Raw genomic sequence first — 24,500 nt, 5'->3', positions numbered from 1 at the left:
ACGAATCTGACATGATTGAATGCTTCAATAACATGTTTACTTTAAAGTTGAAAATTTTGTGCCTTGGTCTAAAAGTTTCCATGATGAGCATGTTATACTCTTATTGTGATTTGAGAAGGTTCATACATCGGGTTCTTAATCTTTGAGTACTAAAAAACACTAATAATTTTGCTTCATAATTGTGATTGAAAAACTATGGCAAAACATTGTCCGAATGTATGAATTTGTTAAATTTTATTTTCAGACTTTCTTGACTCTTTGATCAATCACTTAAAAACTCAATGCTGAAAATCTTATTTTACATGATTATATGCTTCAATAACATGTTGGAAATTGTGTGTCTTAATGCCAAAAAATTTTCATGATGATGAGCATGTTTTACCTTCATGATTGTGATTGAAAAGCTATAACAAAACATTGTCCGAATGCATGTTTTTATTCCGAACATAATGTATTTCTTGAATGGAGCTTTCATGAGTCTATGCCATATCAAATTTATTTCATGCTCCATCACTTAATGATACATGGAATTAATTGATGTAATGATTCTTTCACTTGAATTCCTTCTTGATGAAGGAAGGTTTCTTTTTAAGATGAACACTTGCAAGGATTTAATTTCACATGTATATCTTAATCCTTGTGAAAAATGGAGCATGACTTTATCATTTTTAATGAAAAATAAAACTCTCTTATCGTTTTTAACTTTATTCAAAATTGGTTCTCTATGGCTTTTCCTCCTTACTTTCCTCCTTCATGCAAAGCGTTAATGATAAATAAAAAGGGAGAAGTAATGAAAGCTATCTATTTTTTTAAGAACTTTTGAATGATACCATGTCATGAATGCTTGAAATATAATTGGTATGATTTTTTTTTATGACATGAATTTTTACCACACTTATTGTTGAATCGCTCTCTCTTTTGTTGATGACAAAGGGGGAGAAACATATGGTAAATTAATGATAGAATGAATTGCCATATTTGCATTATGTTAAGATATCTAGAGCTTACATTGTAATTTTACAATGTTGATATTTTGCCATACGATGAATTGTTATAATTGCTATCATTCATATTTGAAATATAAGACTTGAAAATAGATGTCATGCCTTGACATCATTTTCAAAAAGTTACATCATGATAGGAATCATGATGGGGTTATTGATAAGTTTAAATGAACTTAACTTATCAATATGTCTCTTGAATTCAAAGGCTTTGAATTCAAGAATGACTTTTCTCAAGTATGACATATAGATAGGGGGAGTTAATGTTAACTCTGTCATCAATTGATTGTCATCATAAAAAAAGGGGAGATTGTTGAATCTTGGATTTTGATAATGAAGTCAATTATCATTTGGTTATCTAATCTATATGTTAAGAAAAGTATGCAGGATTAACTACGATGGAAGTAAGATATGCAGCAGGTGTTGAGCCGGAGTCAAGGATGTGATTATGTTGGGAGTTTGAGAGTTCGTCGAAAGTCCAGACGTTCGTGGGAAGTTCTGCGGGAATAATCCAAGAAGTCCAGGAGCTTGCTAGGAGTCCACCGGAGCATCGCCGAGGGTTCGTCGGATGTTCGTCGGAAGCTCACCGGAAGAAGCGATTGACGTACCGGAACACGAATTGCAGTAATGATACCTTAATTATTGTAGTTAGTATGTAGATTAGGTTAGAATTGGGAGGTAATCTCACTAACTTAATCAGGGGCCAAGTGGGCCCTTAACAGACCTAAATTGGGTCGAATGGAACAGCCTATTCAAACCCAGAATTCTTGGCTGGCGGTGGCACCGCCCAGAAGACGGTCTCCCAGGAGTTCTAGGCGGTAGTATCGCCCCTATTAGGTGGTGGTACTACCTAAGCTCAGTCTTCGAGCGCTATCAAGTGATAGTACTGCCCAGACTGAGCGGTGGTACCGCTCAGATAGGCGGTAGTACCGCCTAGTTATGGCGGTGGTACCGCCAGGACCCTAGAAATCCGGGAATGGATTTTTTTAGCTCCAGTTTCAAACTCATTATGGCCTATATAAACTCCACCCTTTCCTGCATGAAAGGGCACAGAAAGCTTGCTTTAATTATGAGTATTTGAGGGCTTAAAAGTGCTATAAAAGCTAGAGTTCTTCTCCCTCTTTCTTTTTAAGTGTTATCATTCAAGAGAGGAGTGAAAACTTGTAAGAGTTGTCTCCTAAGCCCGTCAAAAGTAGAAAAGCACTAAAAGGGTGGTTGGCCTTCGCCTATTGAAGGAAGGTCTCTAGTGGACGTCGGTGATCTCGTTAGAGGAGGAAGCCAAAAGTGAATATAGGTTAAGATTGACCGAACCACTCTAAATCTCGGTTTGTATTTACTTTATGCTATTTATCTTAATTGCAAACTACCTTCATTACTTTATATCAATTAACTTCCACACACTCTCAATTTAAAGATCTTTCCGAAACAGTTTTTGACGAAATCAGATTTTAACCGATGAAAGTTTTTCGATGTACTAATTCACCTCCCCCCCTCTCTCCCCCATCTTAGTGCTCTTGATCCTAACAGAGAGATCTTTTGTAAAAGAGTGAGCATTAAGGTTCTCTCCTAAGCTTGTAAAAATAAGAAAAGTTATAACAAAAATAGTTGATCTTTGCCCATTATAAAGAAAATTGGTAGTGAAAGCTGATGGTCTTGAAAGAAGAGGAATTGGGAGTAGACGTAGGTTGGAAAGACCAAACCACTATAAATCAATTTGTATTCCTTCTCTTGCTTGTGACTTTTGTTTATGATTACTTACTTATTATTCACTTTAGTAGCAACCCTAACTTATACTTAATATTTGGTTAATCATATTTTTAACAATTGATATTAGAGCAAGGTTTTCTCATTTAGATTAATACCCAAGAGAGAATAAATGATATTTTTAATCAATTAAGAGGGACTCCCTATCATACGTATTCTCATATTTAATAGGGCGGATTATATCTATTAGAAAACATGAATGAGGATTTTTTTACTTTTAATGAATTTTGATTAATAGAATGTTGTTAAGGTTGGTTTTCAAAAATCTTCTAAACCAATAAATGAATGGAATGATCTTGATAAAAGAATGTTTTCTTTAAATGCTAAAATTATAAATGATTTATTTCTGCTTTAGATAAAAATAAGTTCAATCGAATTTCTATCTATAACACTGCACATGATAAATAACACTAGAAGTCACTCAAGAAGGCATAATTAGAGTAAAAAAATTTAAAATTAATCTTTTGATTCATAGCTATGAATTATTTAAAATTAAACTAATCAAATCTATTAGTGATATGTACACTCATTTTATGGATATTATCAATAGATTAAAAGTTCTTAGTAAAAATTATACTAATATTGAATTGGTGAGTATGATCTTAAAGTCTCTTCTTGAAAGTTGGGATCCAAAGGTAATGATAATCTATTTAGTTAAAGACTTGAACCGTCTTTTTCTTGAAGTACTCATTGGATCTTTAATGACCTATGAAATAATATGCAAAACATATGATGAGAAAGAGAAAAACCTTCTAAAGCAAAAGAAGGATATTGCTTTTAAATCTAAAGAATATTGTTCAAGCAAAAGCTCATGTGATGATGATAAAGATATAAAACTTCTTACAAAATGATTCAAAAAGTTTATGATGAAAAATAAGACAAATATAGTAAGAACAGAAGGTAAGAATAAAATTGAGCCTAAGAAAGATGTAATCATATACTATAAGTTCAAAAAGCTAAGACATTACAAGAATGAGTGTTCACAATTGAAAAAGAAGTTGTCAATCCAAATCCAAAAGAAGAAAAATATACTCAAAGCAACATGGGATGAATTAAGTGAGTCAGAAGTGGAAGAGCAAATCAACAAAGAAGAAGTGACAAATTATATCTTAATGGCTTTCAATGATGAGGTATTTAACTCTCTGAAAATTTCTTTATCGCATAATGAATTACTTAAAGTATTTCATTATTTATATGATGAACTTAAAAAGACTAATAAAAAAATATAGTTTGCTAAAAATGGATCATGTCTTGCTTACTAATGAATTTAATGGACTAAAAGATAAGTATGACAATTATATGTCAGCATCTTATACTAAATGTGAAGATTTAGAATTATCTAATCTTGAACTTAGAGGAGTTATTTCAAAAATCATATACTTTGAAAAATACAAAAAGATACTTAATTATCATGAATAAGAAAGTAAAACATTGCTTAGAAAAATCAATTTATGGTAATGTTATAATATAATCTATTACAAAGAAAACAAATTTATACAACAAACATTATAAAATTTTAAAATTATTTTAATTCACTTGATATGATTCTTGCTAAATAAAGTAGTAGCACTCGTCAAAAACCAATCAAGTTTATAAAAGGACATACATTGCATACTCATACTCATTAGAAAGTTAAATGCAATTTTTGTGGAAAGTTTGATCACTATACTTACACATACTCTTAAGAAATACAGTCACATTAAATTGATTTAGGTCTTTAAAGCAACCATAAGTGATTTAAAGTCAAAAGGCAATAAAAGTAGATCTAATCATGAAGGACCCAAAGTTAAATGAGTACCTAAAATAAAACTTTCTTTCTTATATATATGTCTCCAAATAAGAGCAATAAGCAAAAGATGATATGTTGATTATGGATGCTTAAGACACATGACCGAAGATCCTATAAACTTTTCAAAGCTCACTAGTCGTGATGGAGGATATGTTACCTTCGAAAATAATAATAAAGAAAAATTAATTAGTATTAGAAATATTAATAATAAATTAGATCTCTTAATTAAATATATTTTTTTAGTAGATGATTTGAAATATAACTTATTCCGTATTAACCAATTTTATGATAAAAGATATATTATTAAATTTTAATCTCATGCTTGTATCATAGAAATACCAAATAAAAATAAATCTATGATAGCTTTAAAAAGTGATCATGTTTATACTATTGATCTTGATGATTTTCGTAATGTAATTATTTTTTTAATTTTGAATGATGATGCATAGCTTTGGCATATGAGACAAGGACATGCTAGTATAAAATTAACTTCATAAATTAGAATAAAAGAACTTATAAGAGAAATATCTAAAATTAAATTTGTTAAAGATAAAATTTGTGATGGGTGCCAAATGGGAAAACATATAAGGAATAGCTTCAAACCCAAAAATTAAGTACCCCTAGACCATTGCAACTAATTCACATGGATTTATTTGGACCTATTTATATCATAAGCATAGGAGGTAGCAAATGTGCTTTTATGATTATTAATTATTATAGTAGATATACTTGAACATACTTGGTAGACAAAAATATTTATTTTAAATATTTTATCAAAAATTTTAAATAAGTTTAAAATAAAAAAAAAATTATTATCTATTCATAGTGATCATATGGTGAATTTAAAAATCATGATTTTCATAAATTTTGAGATTTGAATGGGTATAATCATAATTTCTCCACTTCAAAAAATTTATAATAAAATAAAGTTATTAAAAGAAAGAATAGAAGTTTACAAGAGATAGCAAGAACCATTATTAATGAACATAGCCTACCCAAATACTTTTAGGCCAAATCCGTTAACACAACATGCTATGTCATGAATAAGGTTCTTATAAGACCTCATCTATCTAAAATTTCATATAAATTATGAAACAATAAAAGACCTAGCATCTAATATTTTAATTTTTTTATTATAAATATTTTATTTTAAATAATAAGGATGTCTTAGAAAATTTTCATGTAAAATCTAATGAAGGTATGTTTTTTTTTATTCTTCTACCTCTAAAGCTTATAGAGTTTTTAATAAAAGATCCAGAGTCATTGAAGAATCTATTCATGTTTTTTTTTTATAAATATATCAAAATTAAGAAAAATAATTTTGATAATGATTTTTAATTTGATAAATTAAATTTGAATGAGGATTCTACTCTCCAAATAAACTCGAATACATCAACTTCCAAAAAAACCTTACCTAAGGAATAAAGTATATAGATGCACATCCTAAGGAGCTAATTATTTGATATACATCAAAAGGTATTCAAACTCGTTTGTTGTTAAAAAATATTTATACAAATACTATCTTTTTATATCAAATTAAGCCTAAATGTATTGATGATACTCTTAAAGATGACTCATACGTCTCGGCAATATATCAAGAGCCAAATAAATTTAAAAGAAATAAAATTTGAATGTTTATTCCTAGACCTAGTGATCATCTTATAATTAATATTAAATGAGTCTTTAAGAATAAGTAATATAAATAAGGTGTCATAGTCTGAAACAAGACTAGATTAGTAGTCAAAGATTTCAACTAAGAAGAAAGTATAGACTATGAAGAAACTATCGCTCCTGTGGCTAGACTTAAAGTCATAAGGATATTCCTTTCCATGTATATTTTAAAAATTTTAAATTATTTTAAATAAATGTCAAAATTGCTTTTCTTAATGGTTTTATTTTCGAAAAAGTTTATGTTGAGTAACCATCAAGATTTAAAAATAATATTTTTTAATTATATTTATAAATTATCTAAGGCTTTCGATGGGTTGAAATAAGCCTCTAAAGCTTGGTGTGAGAGACTTAGCTCCTTTCTTATTCAAAATAATTTTTCAAAAGATAAGGTTGATACCATATTATTTATTAAATATTTTTTTATTATTTAAATTTATATTAATGCTATCATTTTTTACTCTACTAATAAATCTTTATGTGAATCATTTGTTAAGAGTATGAAAGAATTTGAAATGAGTTTAATAGATGAATTAATATTTTTCTATAATTACAAATTAAGTAACTAAATAATAGGATTTTCATTAGCCAAATCAAATATACTCTTAATCTATTAAAATGATTTTACATAGATGATATTTGATAGCAGATAAGATTTCCCCAACTATACGAGGAAATCTTTCTATTCTGTTGAGGGAAATCCTCTATTCTGTTGAGGGAAATCCTCACTCCTAATCTGTATAAATAGGAGAGGGACATGTTAATGTATTCAAACTTCTTTAATAAAGCTTTTGGACATGTTAATGTATTCAAACTTCTTTAATAAAGCTTTTTCAATAAAGCTTCTTCAATGAAGCCTCTTCAATAATTCTTTTTATCTTCTATCCTCTCCAACATGATGGTATCAGAGCAGGTGAGATGAGCGAGGCTTCACGGCCATCGAACTCGGCCATCGAAGCTTGTCATTCACTCCTTCCCTCTTCTCCTCCATGCACCCTTCTTCTTCACCGACGTTGCCTGCACCGCTACAGCTTCCTCTTCTACTGCAGCTTCCTCCTCTACTATAGCATCACTACAACATCATTGCAGCTTCCTCCTCTGTTACAGCTTTCTCCTCTACTATAGCATCACTGTAGCTTCCTCCTTTGCTGTGGCTTCTTCCTCTGCTACAGCATTGCTATAGCTTTCTCCATTGCTACAGCTTTCTCCTCTATTGCAGCTACCGTCGTCACCGTCGTAGCCGCAGCAATAGCAACAGCAGTAGCAACGATATGCTCTTGCCCTACTCACGAAACCTCTAGCTCAACTATTTGCTTTGCATCGATCCAAGATTTGTATCCTTGATAGGAGCACTATCTTGCGGGGGCATGATAGCAGATAAGATTTCCCCAACTATATAAGGAAATCTCTCTATTTTGTTGAGGGAAATCCTCCCTCCTAATCTGTATAAATATGAGAGGGATATGTTAATGCATTCAAGCTTCTTTAATAAAGCTTTTTCAATAAAGCTTCTTCAATAAAGCTTATTCAATAAAGCTTCTTTAATGAAGCCTCTTCAATAATTCTTCTTGTCTTCTATTCTTTCCAACAATATTAAGTCTATCAACATATCAATGAGTATATCTACTAAACTAGACTTGGAAAATGAAGGATAATGCTTTAATCAAAAAATGTATGGAGGCATGATAAGTAGTTTACGATACCATACTGCAACTAGACCTAATATAATATTTAGTATTAGGCTTTGTGTAAGATTTTAGCATAATCCTAAATAATATCACTATAAAGTAGTTAAAAAAATGATTAGATACTTAAAAGGAACTCCTGATTTATGGTATCCTAAATTAATTTTTTTTATTTGATTACTTATGCTAATGCAAACTTTGTAGGATGTAGAATATATAGAAAAAACATATTTGGAACTTGTTAGTTCATAGGTCATACACTTATTTCTTAGTCTTCCTAGAACCAAACCTTTATCATACTATCTACAATTGAAGTTGAATATGTTGTGACAAGTGCATGTTATGCATAGGTAATTTAGATAAAAAAATACTTTAGAAGATTATAGACTTTACTAAAAAAATATTCCTATAAAATGCGATAATACTAGTATAATTTATTTGACAAAGAATTCTATTCAATACTCTATGACTAAGCACATTGATATTATACATCATTTTATTAGGGATCATATTAGCAATCATGATATATCTTTGAATTTTATTAACATGAAACATTAGTTAGTATACATTTTACTAAACCACTGAGTGATAAATAATTTAATTTTATTATAAGAGAATTAGGCATGTTGAATATTTCAAATGCGTGATTAAAGACCTTTTGGTATTTTTTCTTCAATGATACTTTCTTTTTGCTAATAATTAAAGGGAAGATTTATCCAAATGAATCATTATTTTTTACTTGACTTCTTAGTATTCATGACTTGAGATTTATTTTGTGACTCTTTTGTATTTATTACTTATATACTTCATCTTCTTACTGATAGTAAAAGGGTAAAAAGAAGTAACTCATATTTTTTATTGATAGCCAAGGGGGGAGAAGTAATTTATGTCTAGCTTGTATGTTGAACAAGAAGACTTATGATGCTTTTATAACTTTTTATTAGTAGTGACTCATACCTAACTTTTATTAATTATTTTTTAAAATTTGAAACTTGATTAACAATTTGGAATTGTAATGATAATATCAACAAGATCAAATTTAACTCAACTTGAATTGAAAAATACCATTGAAAAATATTATGTTGTTAGGACCCTTTTTCTGAGCTTTTGAAAAATACCATTGAAAAATATTATGTTGTTTAGTCCAGTAGTTTATTGAGTCGGTTTGGTTCAGTTAAAGTCAAGTAGAGGTTTATTTAATATTTATTTATTATTAGAGTTCAAGTCCTGATGGACTTTGGGTGGAACTCTATAAATAGGGATGTAACTGCTTCTTTTCAGTTATCTATGAAAAATACTATTCTATCTTTTGACAAACCCGAGGAGGCCGATCCCCTCGAAACGATCATTATCATCCTCATTTCTCCCCTTTCTTCGACGATAAGACTTTAGGGTGTATCAGAGCGACGATAAAACTCTTATCCTTGGCACAGCCCGTCGCAGCCTTGCTTCCCTTCTTCCCCACCACCACTACAAGGCAACTCTTTCTTCACTGTTGTCATTGTTTCCCCGGCCAGCGACCTTCGACCACCGCTCGACCTCCTTGCTGCCCCATCTCGTTCAAAAAAAAAAAAAAAGAAGAAGAAGAAACACGAGAGGAAGAAGAAGCTGCAGCCACCCCTACGTCCCTGCTGATAGAATGAGATAATGAAGAATGAAATTATAAGGATAAAGCAAAAGGCACACTTCAAGTAGTATAATGTGAAGTCTATTTATACATAGTGAAAGAGGATATTTCTTTAACTGAGCAGAGAGATTTCCTCATGCAGTTGAGGAAATCTCATCTGCTATGCAGTTGAGGATATCTCTCTTTTATCAGAGAAAATCTCTCTGTTATCATGCCCCCGCAAGATCGAGCTCCTGTCAAGGATACCGATCTTGGATCGATGAAACAAAAATAGTTTGCGGGCTAGAGGCTTCGTGAGTGAGTCTGCAAGTTGATCAGCCGCATGGACATGAGAGACACGAAGTTGATGTCTGACAACTTGATCTCGCACGAAGTGAAAGTCGATGGCGATGTGTTTCATGCGCGAGTGGAACACTGGATTGGCACATAAGTAGGTAGCTCCAACATTGTCACAATATATTGTGGGAGTATGAGTAAAGCTAACTTTGAGTTCCTTGAGAAGATTTGTGATCCAGTTGAGTTCAGCAGCAGTGGTAGCAATAGCACGATATTCAGCTTCAGTTGTAGACCGAGCTACTGTCTTTTGCTTCTTAGAACTCCAGCTGATTGGATTAGACCCAAGAAAGATGACATACCCTGACGTGGAGGTTCTATCATCAAAGTTTCCCGCCCAATCAGCATCAGCAAAGGCATGGAGATGAAGTTGAGTGGTTTTGCGGAGAAAGAGACCATGATTAAGGGTCCCTTTAAGATATCGCAAAATTCGTTTAACCGCAGACCAATGTATAGCAGAAGGTTGGTGCATGTATTGAGACAATTTATTGACTGCAAATGAGATATCTGGACGGGTGAGAGCCAAGTATTGTAAGGAGCCTAGTACTTGCCGGTATTGAGTTGAGTCCGTGGTAGGGCTGCCATCACATAATTTGAGTGATTCACCAGTAGAGAGAGGAGTAGCAACTACTTTCGCATCCTGCATATTTGTCTTTGATAATAAGTCTTGAATATACTTTCTTTGAGAGAGGAAGAGACCGGAAGATGTAAATGTTGCTTCCATTCCCAGAAAGTAGCTCAATGGTCCTAAGTCTTTGAGGGAGAATCGATCAGCCAATTGATTTAAAAATGTCTGAACCTCCAAGGGATCATTGCCGGTAACAATAATATCATCTACATAAACTAGAAGATATATTGTATTGCCATGATGTTGTCGGAGGAATAGAGAGGTGTCAGACTTGGAGTTGATGAAGCCAATTGATAGCAGAAACGATCCAAGTTCAGTATACCAAGCTCTGGGAGCTTGACGGAGACCATAAATGGCTTTTTGTAATTTACAAACATGTCTCGGATACTGGTGATGAACAAAGCCAGGGGGTTGCTGCATAAAGACATCTTCAGTTAGAGTCCCCTGTAAAAAAGCATTGTTAACGTCCAGTTGTCGTAAGTTCCAACCTCTGGAGATGGCCAAACTTAGAATAAGCCGAATTGTTGTGGGTTTAACTACAGGACTAAAAGTCTCTGTAAAATCAACTCCAGGTCGTTGATGAAACCCTTTGGCTACTAATCGTGCTTTATATCGAGCAACGGACCCGTCGGGGTTTCGCTTAATTCGGAATACCCATTTACACCCGATGATATTTTGTGCAGGATGAGAAGGTACAAGAGTCCATGTGGAGTTATGTAGAAGAGCATCATATTCTTCACACATAGCTTGACGCCAATGTGAAGATTTTTGTGCTTGAGTAATTGTGGTGGGTTCACTAGTCTCAAGAGAAGAATTGGTGATAGTATGGAGGTCGAGAACCTGACGTGGTTTAAAGATACCACTTTTTGAGCGTGTTGTCATTGGATGGCTAGGAACTGCAAGTTGTGTTATTGGTAAGAGTGGTGGAGAGGCATCGACAGGATGCAAGAGAGGTTGAGATACATCGATGGCACTAGGTAAAGAAAGTTGTTGTGTTTCTGAGGAGATGACTTCAGTGGTAGGGGAGACTTGTGAAGAAGGAAGGGGAGAAGGAATGGGGGGAGTGGAGAGTTGTTGAACTGGGATAACAAAAGAGTGTGGATCTTCAACAATAGGACTGGATGGTGTGGGAGGAGGTTCGTTTGAGGGGATCGAATGTATACTCCAAGAATGAATATTTGTCGGAGTGGTGTGAAATGGAAAGGCAGATTCAACAAAAACAACATGTCGTGAAATAAAGACTTTTTGAGATTGTGGTTCGTAGCACCGAAAGGCATTATGCTCAAGAGAATATCCTATGAAGATGCAAGCTTTAGATCTTGGCGCTAACTTGTGTGGGGCATAGGGACGTAGCCACGGATAACATAAACAACCAAATATTCTGAGTTTTTGAATGTTTGGGGATTTGGAAAATAGTTTTTCAAATGGAGACTGGTATTGAAGAACTGGAGTGAGCAAACGATTAATAAGGTAGACAGCAGTTTGAAAGGCGGCAGACCAAAAAGTTGGTGGCATGGAGGCTTGATGTAGAAGTGTGAGACCAGTTTCTACAATATGTTGATGTTTACGTTCAGCAGAGCCAACTAGTTGAGGAGTGTGTGGGGGTGACTTAAGGTGTTGGATGCCACAGGTTGAGAGGTAGGATGTGAGGGCTTGAAATTCACCTCCACCATCAGAGTAGACTGTTTTAATTGTAGACTGAAAGAAGTTTTCAACCAGCTTTTTAAAGTTGGTAAAGACTTTTGAAACTTCTTATTTATGACGAAGAGGATAGAGCCATGTGTATTTAGTAAAATAGTCGACAAAAATAACATAAAAGCTAAACTTGTCAAAAGAAGTGACAGGAGCAGGGCCCCAAACATCAGTATAAATAATTTCAAATGGTTTAGAACATGATATAGAGGAAACACTGAAAGGAAGTCTATGACTTTTATTATGAAGACAAGCATCACAATAAGTAACAACCCGATTATTTGTAAGAGTAGGAAGAGAATAACGAGAAAGTAATTTATTTTGGATAGGGAGAGAGGGATGACCGAGACGCCGATGCCACACATCGATTGAAGCTGCAACGGAGGAGTAAGCAGTGGGCTGTTGTATTTGTGGAAGTGACGGCCATTCATAAACATTGTCCTTACTCTGGCCTTGGACCAATGATGCCCCCGTGCTCAAATCCTTAACAAGAAAAGAGTTAGGAAAGAATTCAATGGAGGTATTATTTTGTTTGCAAAATTGAGAAACGGAAATGAGATTTCGTTTGATGTAAGGTGCACATAAAACATCATCGAGTGTAAAGGTTGTGGTAGGTGAATTAAGCAGTGTAGAACCCGTATGAGTAATAGGAATTCCTTTACCGTCACCGATGATGATGTCCTCAGTGCCACCATAGTTGTTGTGGATGGACAAGTTCTGGAGATCTGAAGTGATGTGGTGGGATGCGCCAGAGTCCACAATCCAATTATGATCACTAGTCGTTGGAGTAGTCGTGAGATTTGCTTGAGGCCAATGTGATTGAGCAGGAAGTCTGGGTCGAGATCGACAGACCTTTGCAGAGTGACCGACTTTATCACATAGTTGGCAAACAATTCTTTGTTGGTTTGAGTAGTGAGGGCGCCAGGACTGCGGATGATTGAAGGAGCCACCTTGGTTGTTGTGATTGGAATGTTGAGGATGAGGAGGAGGAATGGTTGGTTTAGAGCTCAAAGGTTCAGAAGGTGTCTTGATCAAACCTTTGTTGACAATCTTGTTATACGAATTGCCCCTCCTTTTTTGAGTGACTTGAGCTGTGATGGATGGTCCTGGCGGTTTGTCCTCGCGCTTGAGATATATCTCAAAGTCAATCAGCTTGTCGTAAAGTTCTTCGAATATGATTGGTGAATCACGCGCCCGTATTGCTGCTGCCAATTCCTTGTACTCGTCTCCGAGGCCATTGAGGATATGAACAGTAACTTCTTCATTGCTGAGGGAATGACCTACCAAGGCCAAGTTATCGATGATAACCTTTATGTTATGTAGATAATCAGCAATATTACTTCCCTCTTGTTTTATCTTCATGAGGCTGGATAGGAGACTAAGCATGCGAGTGCGAGAACGATTGGCCAAGGTGGTTTGCAACTTGCACCAAGCTTCGGCAGCAGTGTCACATGAAGAAATGAGTGGGGCAAGAGATCCAGCGACTGAGGCTTGAATTGCTTGAAGGATGAGGCGATCCTGGCGTAACCATAGTTTGTGATCCGGATTTGGTACTGGATCGGATGCGCCTGGGATGTTGAGCATCGCCGGTGGACAACGATGAGAACCATCGACATAGCCTAAAAGATCATAGCCAAATAATATATTAGAGAATTGAGCACGCCATGATGCGTAGTTACCACCGTTGGATAATTTGAAGGGGATGAGGGTTGCTGCATTTATGGAGATAAGGCTTGTATGTAGGAAGGTACTATGGTTCCCTGTGGGAACAGTAATGGGTGCATCAGAGGTAGATGATGATGACATATGGAAGTTATGAGCAGGGAGAAAGAAGTGTTGGTATAGATCAATGTCACCTGAGGTGGTGGCAAATAAGATCTGTGTTGAAAGAATAAGGTCTTCGTTGAAGGAAAAGACCTAAGCAAGATGGTGTAAAGCTGTAGATTTCTATGCAGCAGCAGTTCTATAGGAAGGACTCTGGGCAGTGATGCAGCTAGTGGCGTGATCAGCTTTGTGCAAGACAGCTGCAGATCTGTGTGCAATAGATCAGCAGTGAGGAATCTTGGCAACGAGGCAGCAACGTGGAAAGTTACCGAAGGCTGCTTGTCTCTGCGAAGGCAGAGCAGGATGCTGGCTGCTGGGAGGCCTACACCCAGAAGGTCCTCTCGGAAGCAGTGAGGATAATGTTGCCGGAGTCGAGGACAGCGGTGGCAGAGGCGTTGGAGGAAGAAGGCCAGGAGCTGGTCGATGGACCAGCGCGCGGAAGCAGAGCAGATCTGGAGTAGAGGGTTAGTGACGGGGCGCTGGCGGCGATGAAAGGTGGGAAGTGAGAGGTGGATGACTGCGGTGGTTTGATGATGATGCAGCAACAGCTTCCATGGCTTGCCGTGAAGCTGATGGGTGAGGTTGAAAGACTCAAGGAGGAGAACGCCGCTCTGATACCATGATAGAATGAGATAATGAAGAATGAAATTATAAGGATAAAGCAAAAGGCACACTTCAAGTAGTATAATGTGAAGTCTATTTATACATAGTGAAAGAGGATATTTCTTTAACAGAGCAGAGAGATTTCCTCATGCAGTTGAGGAAATCTCATCTGCTATGCAGTTGAGGATATCTCTCTTTTATCAGAGAAAATCTCTCTGTTATCACCTGCTTCCGGCCAGCCCACCCGTCACTGCTGCTCTCCGGCCAACGCCCACCATCGCCCCGCTTCCCGGTCGGCGACCACCACCGCCGCTGTTCCCCGGCCAGGAGACGACGCTGCCAGCGTCCATCCCAGCCACCGTGCGACGACCGCTGCTCGCCTCCCAACCATCGCTCCCCCTGGCTCGGGCGAGAACGACCACCGCCAATCCTCCTTACTCTGCATCTGTAATGCCAGAAATAGGGCAACTCACCGGTTGCCCTTGTTCCCAACCGTGACACCGCCAACTCCTCCTTCTCCACCGCTACCGCTACTTCTCGGTCGCACGATCACCACCGCACCATCGTTGCCAGCATCGCCAATGGCTCCGGCTGTGGTGCGATAGAAACAGAGCACCCTATTTCCCATCTCCAGCATCGTAACTTCCCGGCCAGCGACGACGTTCGCTGCCTTTTTCTCCACCGCCGCCGCTGCTTCCCGATCGCTCGATCACCGCCGCCCGCCTACCAACGACAACCCTCGTCGTGTCCCCCCCCTTGGGTCTCAGCCGCAGCTGCCGATTGCCGCAGACCTCGTTGCAACGGTTGCAGAAATAGAGCTTCCTCTATTGCTGCAGCCCCCGTCGATCCTGGTCGCGACCCTCGCTGCCTCCTTCTCCATCGCCAACGCTATGCTCCGGCCAGTGACCACCGCTGCTGCCAGCCACCGCAGCCTTCTCCTCAATTGCTCATGATCCTTCTGGCCAACTCCTTCGGTGGTGCGACAAAAATAGAGTACGCAGCAACAAAAACAGTGGCACCCTCTGCTGCCGCAGCCGCTGATTGTAATCACCGTCGTCGTTCCCGGCCAATGACCAACCCCTCATTCTGCAGCAGCCGCCCTCCAACAGTGAACACAGCAACCGCAGCAAATACGCTACCTTGCCTCAACCCCAGCAGCGCACGCAACACCGATTCCTCTTCTCAACCTCGGCCGCATCAACGTCGCCTCCCCCTTGCTTAGCATATTCTGCCACAATCACAGGTTGCCATCACCACAGGTTGTCATCACCGCAGCCTCAACCCCGTTGCTCGGTGATCACCCCTTGGGTCGCAGCAGCTGCAGCCACATCGACGCAGTCGCCTTCCAACCCCGGCGCTCTCACCTCACGCAGCGATAGAAACAGGGCAGCTACTCTTCCTCCAACGCAGTGACCACAGCACTGCCCTTGGTGTCCACCTCCTCGGCAACTTCGCATCGACAGTGTTGATGCCCTTGACCGACACAAAAAACAGGAGTTGAGATTACAGATTTGTAGTCTTATGCAATGGCCACTGATTACTTGGTGAAAGCACAAATGGAAGCATTGGAAATCAGAATTGAGAACCGATTGCAAGAAACACTTAATGATTTTAAAAACAGCCTACTGGAGAGCCTCAGCAAATTTCAACAAAATTGGGGCTCAAGTTCTACTTTGCACAGATCTGAAAATACTAGAAAAGGGCCCCAAGATTGTGACACAAATTACTCACACAAGAAGATGAAATTTCTGAGATGGAAAGATGGAGATCCGACCAATTGGATCTCTAAGGCAGAAAATTTTTTTCGTTTTCACAGAACCCTAGAAGAATCCAAGGTAGAAGTGGCCTCAATCCAGCTCGAGAGAGATGCACTCCAGTGGTACGATTGGTATAAAACTTTCCACGGAGTTCCTTCGTGGGAGCAGTTCAAAAGAGGGCTTCTTGTTCGCTTTGGCCCATCCGAATATGAGAATGTTGATTGCCAGCTCACCAAAATTTGTTAGACTTCTACAGTGTTAGAATATCAGAGTAGGTTTGAAAGATTATCAAATCAAACTAGAGATTGGTCGGACCGACAACTTCTGGATACATTTATTGAAGGGCTTATTCTAGAGATCTGGTGTGCAGTTAGGCTCGTCAACCCCGTACTATGATAGCTGCAATCTCATTTATAAATCTACATGAGAAAAAAATTAGCAAGGAAAGATCAGCAAGGGGTTTGTACTATGATGAAAAATGGAGTATGGAGCACTGATGTAAACAAGGGCAACTTCTGATGATTGAACCAATTGGAGAGGAGCCGAAAGCTAAGAATGTGGACTCCAATCATGAAGGTATAAATTCTAATGAAGATGTTGAACCTACCGTACATACAATGCATACATTAGTCGACTACTCTAACCCGCAAACTATGGAAGTTGCCGAAACTCTAGAGCATCAGCCTATTATAGTTTTGATTGATACTAGTAGCACTAACAATTTTATGGACAGTGAGACTGTTGACCGATTGGCCCACCACATTGAAGACTATGACAGATTCGAAGTAAAGATCGTTGATGGACGGATTTTCACTTATGATAGCAAAGGTTCAAAGATAATATTGATTATACAGGGCCAAAAGTTTCATGCAACGATTACTACACTGAAAGACCGACCTATTGCTTACACTATCAAAAAGTGGAGATCATACTTACTTGATCAACGGGTTGTGATGCGTTGTAGATAGTCTATGGCTAAAGTGCTAAAAGAGAAGCTCCTCGAGATTGATGCTGCTCAGCCTTGAGGACAATGCTGATTTGAAGAGGGAGGAACTGTTATGACCCTTTTTCTGAGCTTTTGAATAATGTTTATTGAGTCTATTTAGTCCAGTTGTTTATTAAGTCGGTTTGGTTCAGTTAAAGTCAAGTAGAGGTTTATTTAATATTTATTTATTATTAGAGTTCAAGTCCTGATGGACTCTGTGTGGAACTCTATAAATAGGGATGTAACTACTTCTTTTCAGTTATCTATGAAAAATACTATTATGTCTTTTGACAAACCCTAGGAGGTCGATCCCCTCGAAGCGATCAAAGAGGGTCGATCCCCTCAAAGCGATCAAGGAGGCCGATCCCCTCACAGTGATCATTATCATCCTCATTTCTCCCCTTTCTTCGACGATAAGACTTTAAGGTCTTATCATATGTTAAATCTAAGTTCATTATAGTTTTAAGATGGCATAGAGATAAGAGGAGTCTAGTTAAGACCCATCATCAACTAACTCCCTAATCTCCATAACTTAAACTTATCTTTGATAATATAATAGTGAGATCCTTCATATACCGTGATATTAAAATAATTCTTATTGAAATATTGATAAAAGGGGGAAAATAATGTCATAATATCACTCCCTTCTTTTTTGCTAATGACATAGGGGGAGAAATAGTAACTCATGTTTTTTGTTTGTGATAAAGGGGCAAATGGTAACTCATGCATGGATAGGGAGAATCATGATATCTTTTTTTTTGTTATTATATACCCTATATTTGATTTATAGAAATGGTTAATTTATATTTATATTTTGATTAACATTACACATTAATAATGGTTGAAATTTAAAACTTCAAATGATTATGATTATAACTTAAAATTTAAAACTTGATTGAATATTGATTTTTGGGCTTGAATGATTGAACCATAATATCGACAAGATCAAATTTCTTTCAACATGAATTCAGTATAAGCATTTAAAATTATATATAATCATTTGAGTTCAAGTTTATTATAATATTTTAAAATGACATATAGATTTGGGAGTCTTGTTAAAACCTCGTCATTAATTGGTTGTCATCATAAAAAAAATTTGATGATAAAATCAATTGATGAGTTTATTAAACTAATATGCTTTTGAGATAAGTGACATAGGAAATAATTCGATCGTGGACTTGGACCACCGAAGGATCAACTATCGAGTAAGAGAGTTGGACGTTGCATCAAGAAATTATCGTGTCAAAAATTGAACGTCAAGCCAAAGGATTTGTCGATGTGATAGAGATTGAACTTTATACTATAAGTTTGGGCATCATCTTAGAAGGATCAGATATTACATCGGAAGATTGAATGTCATGGAAAAGTTGACATGCCGATAGAATAGGCTGTTAGGATCAAGAGCACTAAGAGGGGGGGGGGGGGGGGGGGGTGAATTAGTGCAGCGGAAATCTTTCGGCGATAAAAAAAAAAACGTTCGAACGATAAAAAAAATTTAGGTGTGAAAGACGATTCTAAGATTACTTTAACTTAAGATCAAGCGAGATGACGTTAAAGTCAATCTATGAAGGCAGTTTGCAGTTATGATGCAGACCAGAATATAAGCGCAAACTGAAATACAACGTTCGTACGAAGAAACTGATTTACGTCTAAATGCTGATTCGTAAATCACTTTGATTAGGCGAGATGCAGCTTAGGCAAGGATATAAAGGCAGTTTGCAGTTAAGATAGAAATCAAAACGTAAACGCAAACTGAAATATGATGATCGTACAAAAAAACAGATTTACGTCTAAACGCTGATTCGGAAAGTGCAAAGCTTGAAACCCGATCGTATATGCGCAGAAAGCAGTAAGCTTTAGAGGAGGTTTGCAGTAAAGATAATATGCTCAAAGTAAATGCAAACCGAGATTTAGAGTGGTTCGGTCAATCTTGACCTACTCCACTTTTGGCTTCCTCCACCGACGAGGTCACCGACGTCAACTAGAGGCCTTCCTTCAATAGGCGAAGGCCAACCACCCTTTTACAGTTTCACTCCTTTTGACGGGCTTAGGAGATAACCCTTACAGAATTTTCTCTCCTCTCTTTACAACTCAAAACTTGGAAGAACAAAGGGAGAAGAACTTTTGGCCTTTACAACAATTTTGAGCTATAAGAATCACAGAAAAAGATTAAGATTTCGGTGTAAGTTCTTGTGCTTTCAGTGTTGAATGGGTGGGGTATTTATAGGCCCCAACCCAGTTCAAATTTGGAGCTCAAAACTGTCAATTCCCGAAATTCCGGGATCAGGCGGTTGCACCTCCTGACTGGAGCGGTTGCACCGCCTGGCAGAGCTCGAAGACTGAGCATCTGGGCGGTGCTACCTCTTGTCAGGGGCGGTTGCACCTCCTGACATAGCTCGAAGACCGAGCTCAGGCAGTTGCACCTCCTGACTGAGGCGGTGCCACCTCCTGTCAGGGGAGGTTGCACCGCCCAGTCTCGCTCGGAGATTGAGCCCCAAGCGGTGCCATCGCCTGGCTGGAGCGATTGCACCTCCCAGTCTCGCTCGAAGACTGAGCCCAGGCGGTGCAACCTCCTGCCTTGGGCGGTTCAACCGCTTGGCAGAAATCAGGGTCCGAATGGGTTGATCCATTCGGCCCAATTTGGGTTTTTTAGGGGCCCAATTGCCCCAAGATTAAGTTAATGGGATCACCTCCCATTTCCAACTTAATCAATATGCTAACTACAATTTTTCTAAGACATTTACTGCAACTTGCTCCGGTGCGTCAATCGCTTCTTCCGGCGAGCTTCCGACGAACTTTCGTCGATCATCCGATGAACCCTCGGTGATGCTCCTGCGGACTTCCGGCAAACTCCTGGACTTGCGACGATTCACTTGGCAAGTTCCGATGAGCTTCTTTGGCAAGCTTATGGACTTCTCGGATTTCTTCCCGCAGAACTTCCGACGACTGTCCGAACTTCCGTCGAACTCTCGAACTCCCAACGTGATCATTGTCTTGACTCCGACGCAACTCCTGCTGCATGTCTCACTTTCATCGTAGTTAATCCTGCACACTTATCTCAACATATAGATTAGATAACAAATGACAATTGACTTCATCATCAAAATCCGAGATTCAACATAGGCGATATACTAAACGAAAAGAGGATGTGTCGGAGGTTCGGACGAAATGTCGGACGATCAGATAAGATGCTGGAAGAGTGTACAATGTACCAAAAGCTTCGAAAATGTATTGGATATGTGGTTAATTTGTAAAAATCTTTATCGATGTTATTTTAAGTCAATTTAAGTTAGTATTGAGTCAAAATAATGCCAACTTGTCAAGAAAGATATTGGGCTTGAAATAAAGCCGAATTGGACTTATTAGAAAGCTAAACTAATGGAGTAGGTTTAGGCGATGGTACCGCTTAAGTCAGTCAATAAACATTGTTTATGCTTGTCAACCTTATCGATAATGGTACTACCTATAGTGGCAGTAGTACCTACTGTTGAATCTCAGATTTTGATGATGAAATCAATTGATGTATTTATAATCTGATCTGTATTTTGAGTGACGCAGGAAGCTTCGATTAGGGAGAGACAATTAAAGAAAGAAGAATCATGTTAGGCCGGAGTGGAACATATCAGCAGATTGGACGTCGAGCTGGAGGATCAGTCGACGTATCAGCAGAAGGCTTCGGGCCATGGGTTCGAGCATCGGGCCAAGAAGAGCGAAAATTACGTCAAGAAAATCGAAGTTGTAGAGGTCAACTAGCTGATTGGGCAATAGGTCGCAAGAGAGGACGATGTACAAAAGAATCAGATGAGGCATCGATGAACCAATGATATGCCGGACAATATTTGATTTAGCTTTGTAATAATTTTCTAGAACGAAGTAGGTTTTATGTGTAATTGAGTTAGAATTAGGCCAACTCAATCAAGGGCCAATTGGGCCCAAGTTTGGGTTGTGTTGGGCTGAGTGAAAGACCTAAACAGTGACCTAACAAGTGAAACCATCGGTGGCACAGTCTCCGAGACTATGTCAAGCAGTGGTACCACCAGATTGGGCAGTGGTACCGCCCAGCACTAGCGGTGGTACCGCCAGTATCCGGAAGACCCGGGATGAGACTAGTTTTGGCTCCAAGTTTGAATCCATTTGGAGCCTATAAATACCCCTCTCGTCCTTGGTTAAATATACTAGCACAGAAAACTTAAAAGTGAGAAAATGCTATAGCAATTGTTAGGATCGAAGCGGCACTAAGAGGGGGGGGTGAATTAGTGCAGCGAATTAAAACTTTGATTTTAATCAAATTTTTCGTACGATAAGAACGGAACTTGAAAAGTTTAACTTGAAAGTGTATTCTTAAAGTTGCGCAGCAAGAGTAATAAGGAACTAAAGCAGTAAGAAGATTTGCAGTAATGTAACTGACAATAATGAAATGCAAACCAGAGATTACGCCGATTTAGAGTGGTTCGGTCAAATGACCTACATCCACTTGCGAGGCCCCTCTTCGATGAGGCTCCCACCTTCCACTAGCAAATCTCTTGAAAGGGAAGGGTAAATACCCCTCTTACAACTCTTTACAACCGGTTCACTCTCTTACAAATTTTTAGCAAGAATGAAGGAGGTGAACACTAGCAAAATGAAAACAAGATTAGCTAGGACTTTTCTAATGCCTTTCTCTCAAACACTTGCTGCTCAAAAAGTTGTCACCTCAGCTGAGATTTGAGGGGTATTTATAGGCCTCAAGAGGATTCAAATTTTGGGCTCCAAAATTTGAATTCTCTTAGGGTTCCCGGTGCTGGAGGTTCCACCGCCCAGCCAGGCGGTGCCACCGCCCAGCGCTCGGGTGCTGGACGGTGCAACCGCCCAGCCAAGGAGGTGTCACCGCCCAGCACTCGGGTGCTGGGCGGTGCCACCGCCCAGCTAGGCTGTGCCACCGCCTACAGTGTTTTCAGCCCAACTACAGTGTTTTCAGCCACTAGTTGGGCTTCAATCTTGGCTCTCTAGTTCGCTGGTTTAGCTTAATTTTTAGCCTAAACCAACTCTGACTTTGGGCCCAGTTGGCCCCTAACCAGGATATAGGATTATCTCTTAATCCTAATCCTAATTACAAGTGGACTACATAACCAAAACACATCCTAAGCAAATTTTCAACCGCGAACGTCGAGTCTTGTTCCGGCGAGCTTTCCGACGAACTTCTTCCGACGGACTCCCTGCAAGCTCCCAATCTTTGTGATGACTTTTAACGAGTAGCCGAGCCTTCTCGGTGATCTCCGCAAGTCTCCGACGATTTCTTCGGCGAACTTCCGACACGTTCCCGATTTCTTCTCGGATGGTTCCGGCAGCATCTCCGATGATTCTTCGGTCTCTTAAACGTCCATCGAGCTCGACTCCGATATCCTTGCTTTATGTCTTTGTCGTTATCGTAGTTAATCCTGCACACACAAGCAAACACTCTACTCCGATCTAGACAATTATTATAACGCAAATTGACATTCTGTTGCCCGGCACGTCATTGGTTAGCGCTTCATCCGATTCTTCGGTGCATCGTCCTCTCTTGCGGCTTGTTGCCCAATCGGCGGTTGACCTCCGCAACCCCGATATCCTTGGCGCAATTTCGCTCTCCTTGGCCCGATGCCCGACGCCCGAAGCCTTCTACCATCCAATATCCTAACGTGATCTCCTCCGACGCAACGTCAATTCCTCCTGCGTTAATTGTCTAATCCTGATCGAGTAGACCTATATCACTCAAAATGTAGTCAAACATTTAAACACAATCAATTAGTTTCATCATCAAAATCCGAGATTCAACAATCTCCCCCTTTTTGATGATGATAACTAATTGATGACTAACGGAGTTAACCTTAACTCCCCGGAGTTTAACTAAACTCCCCCTATCAATATGCCATTGATAGAACACTTGGATTATCCCAAATCCAAGTAACATTCATCACATGTTATGAAAAACATTTAAACTATCATGCAAATATATAAAATATTTAATTCAATGCATGAAGTCATCAATATACTTCTCCCCCTATGTCATCAACAAAAAGGAGAAGTAGCTCTAGCTATTTTAAATGATATGCAAGTTTTTGCAACATTAAGCTAGATTTTCATCACAACATATAAGCACAAAAGTATAGCAAGATTCTTAAGTTCAATCATGGCAATTCAACACTTGCTTCTTGTGCACGATTGCACTTTGCTTTTCTTTGCAATGTGCATGATAGTATTTCTTTGTAATATTCAAAATAGCAAATTGTACATCATGCTAGCTAGCATATTAAAGATGTTCAAGACAGTAAGTTTTTCTTCTCTTTTGAGAAGAGTTATTTTTACTTCCTTTACAAAGTGCAAGCTAGCAAAGTATTTGAAAAAGTGAGCAAGTTTTGTAACATACAAGCTAGTAAAAATTTCAAAAGCAAATACAAGATAGCTTTCTTGTTGAAGTGTGTAAGCTATCGATTCTTACTTCCTATTGCAATGTGCAGGTTGCAAGTCTTGCTTCTTGAGATAGGCAAGATAATGATGTTCAAGAAGACAACTTTTGCTTCTTGAAATAAGCAAGTTAGCAATCTTTGCTACTTAAGATAGGCAAGCAAGCAATCAAGTTTTTTTGCATCTTCTTGACTTGCGCAAGCAAGCTATCTCCCCCTTTGTCATTGTCAAAAAGAAGGGAAGACCCAATACATCAATTATGACAAAGGTAAGTATCAATCTTAATTGTGCATCATCATATTTTCAAATTAGAATATGCACATTTTCAAAAACCTTATATTCATTCATTCATGATATTGAATAAATCGATCAACATTATAAGGATATCACACATGATACTAAAATTTTTAACTATTTGTCAACATTTTGATCATGATACCAAATATTCATCATTTAGAGTATTCATGATACAAAACATTAAATCAATATTTATAATACATCATTTTAGCGACAACTCATAGTATTTTAAATCATGATTTACATCATATGTAATACATCACATCATAATTAGAAAGCACAAGTATTGCATATATCATTGCAAATCATAAATGTTTCATATCATGATGGTATCAATTTGTCAAATTATATCCTACCAAAAACTTATCCCCATTTGTATTTCATGCATAATTTCACTTCATCACATTAGGAGTATCAAGAGGAA

This window comes from Musa acuminata, chromosome BXJ2-1, assembly GCF_036884655.1.
Source record: "Musa acuminata AAA Group cultivar baxijiao chromosome BXJ2-1, Cavendish_Baxijiao_AAA, whole genome shotgun sequence".
In the NCBI taxonomy this organism is placed as follows: domain Eukaryota; kingdom Viridiplantae; phylum Streptophyta; class Magnoliopsida; order Zingiberales; family Musaceae; genus Musa; species Musa acuminata.
The sequence above is the reverse complement of the archived record's forward strand: the minus strand, read 5'-3'. Positions refer to the sequence as shown.